Source organism: Littorina saxatilis, linkage group LG4 (genome assembly GCF_037325665.1).
Source record: "Littorina saxatilis isolate snail1 linkage group LG4, US_GU_Lsax_2.0, whole genome shotgun sequence".
Taxonomy (NCBI): Eukaryota; Metazoa; Mollusca; class Gastropoda; order Littorinimorpha; family Littorinidae; genus Littorina; species Littorina saxatilis.
Genome location: NC_090248.1, coordinates 4,082,127 through 4,084,626, shown reverse-complemented (window position 1 = coordinate 4,084,626; position 2,500 = coordinate 4,082,127). Strand labels below are relative to the sequence as shown.

Sequence of the window (2,500 nt, the reverse complement as noted above, 5' to 3'; positions counted from 1 at the left end):
GAGACTGCTATAAGATAACCGGTATGTATGATAACATTAGGACGGTTTAATACATCGGAGTAAACCAATTTTGAATCACCACTAGGTTACGATAACGGTGGAACGCTCCACTTGGAATCAGATTTGAAACAAATGTCTGTGTATTTGCTTTTTAAAGGCTTTGACTGATGGAGAGAGGGAGAGAGAGAGAGAGAGAGAGAGAGAGAGAGAGAGAGAGAGAGAGAGAGAGAGAGAGAGAGAGAGAGAGAGAGAGAGAGAGAGGTCTGTGTCCATTATACCAAAAAAGAGGGAGGAGCATATTAAATACAAACAGAATGAATACCATTAAAGACAAATAACGTTTATTTTGACTTCATTAAATAAGACAAATATCTGCTCTTAAAAACATGTGTGCTGTTAGTTTACTGCAGGAAGGTCGGACGTTAATTCCAGAGACTGGTACCTAAATAAACTAAACTGGACCTAACAAGTCAATCCGAGGAATAGGAGTGTTCAATCTCAAGGGTAAGCCACAAATTGTTTATAAGACGCCCCTGCACACACACACACACACACACACACACACACACACACACGCACGCACGCACGCACGCACGCACACACACACACACACACACACACACACACACACACACACACACACACACAAACAGCGACCGAGCATCAACGGGGCGTTGCCACGATACCCCACCTCTACCGACCCCTGGACCCCAGGTTGTAACCCCCCCCCTCCCCCACCTCGGGCTTAACTGCTCCGCCCCTGTCACATATCACATAAGCCTATTAAGACTGAACAGAATCCACAAAACCTAACGACCACCTCCTGTAGGAAACAAAACTACGCTGTGATCACACAACTTATGACAGAAACACCACTACTACGATGATACATTTACTGCACATATACCAGTACACGCATGTAATGTTAAAAACTGTACAAGCCAATACATATGTAACATTAAATTTCAACGTACCATACACACAGTATAGGTCCAATCATCCTATGACTCGGCTATTTGTCTTTGTTAGTTGAAGAAAGTGTAAACGCTGCGTATTTCCATTGCAACAATGATATGAATCCAGCTAGAAACGCGATTCTTGTCGTCTTTGTAACACTCATCAATTAGATATACATGATTTTCTGTCATTCAAACATTATATCTACAATCACTAGAAATAGACAGATATGTCAATTCATCTGTTACAAAGAATTACTCAAACAAAAGTCAAGGGTAAAAACTCTCGTTGTAAAAGCTCCTTTGGTAAGCTCACGGACACGCGTTCAGCACATTTCAGGCAACCAAAGACAATCACGTTTGCTCAAGTACATGATGGCAAGACAGACGGCTGCTCCGGAATACGTACCCTACAATGGTCACTTGGGAAATGTCGCAGCTATGCTGGAAGTGTAACCCATAGTTACTTGCGGTCCATTTGTGTGCTATTATGACGATTCTCGACTTTATCTGCCTACAGATTTTACGCACGCATACTGTTCGGTTGGCCATAGGAATGACTGTGCATTATTCAATTGCAAGTAACAAAACCGTCCTTTTAATACATTTAAAAATATCGACTTCAAGACTTTTGAAATAAGTTCAATGTTTCGTAATCTGCAAACAAAATAGTTTGTTAACGATGTTTCTGAGAGGTATAAGAAGATATGAAAGATAAACAGCACAAACTGTGTATATTAGCATACAGTCTCCGAGAAAGAGATATTCAGAAACATGTTTAGCAAGCAATTGTTTGAAAATACAGAGGTATGTGCAAGCCATCACAACAAGTTAAGCAGACACATGACATGAGAAATATATGAATATGTATTTCTTGTTTACATATATGCTTATGACACGAATATATCATTTACAAAACGAGAGACGACAACACAGCTCTTACATAACTGGACTAATTTTATTAACGGAGAGAAAATGGTCGAATTATGATTTATATTAAAACAGGTTGTTCATATATATTAATTGTTCGTCAAACTAGCAAACAACAACACGAACAAGAACAAGAACAAGAACAAGAACAAGAACAACAACAACAACAGCAACAACAACAACAAATACGTACGAATCATCTGTCTTTGCAAATGGGAAATACGTACCCACTTACTTCGAATCTTAAAATCATGTTATGTTACATATAACTCGATGTTACTAACACAATTCAAGAAACAAATTGGAAAATGCCATTCCCAAAAAGTGTTATGAATGTGTTATAGGAATGGAGTTGTACAAATGTCACTGCACGTAGCAATTAAGTGAATAGAAGATGCATGGCCACATATTGAGCAAACTGTTTGTAAGATGTTTGTTTGTTTGCTTAACGCCCAGCCGACCACGAAGGGCCATAATTATCAGGGCGGTGCTGCTTTGACATATAACGTGCGCCACACACAAGACAGAAGTCGCAGCACAGGCTTCATGTCTCACCCAGTCACATTATTCTGACACCGGACCAACCAGTCCTAGCACTAACCCCATAATGCCAG

General features: G+C 39.9%; 1 protein-coding gene across 1 annotated transcript in view; it reads right to left on the bottom strand.

Annotated features, from left to right (window-relative positions):
- LOC138965711 (protein delta homolog 1-like) overlaps positions 1-644 on the bottom strand; it is a 42,031-nt gene extending 41,387 nt beyond the window's left edge. The window contains exon 1 of the mRNA XM_070337892.1: positions 1-644. This exon is cut by the window's left edge and continues 1,947 nt beyond it. The gene's annotated coding sequence lies outside the window, so the exon portion shown is untranslated.
- Between the last annotated feature and the right edge of the window lie 1,856 nt (positions 645-2,500).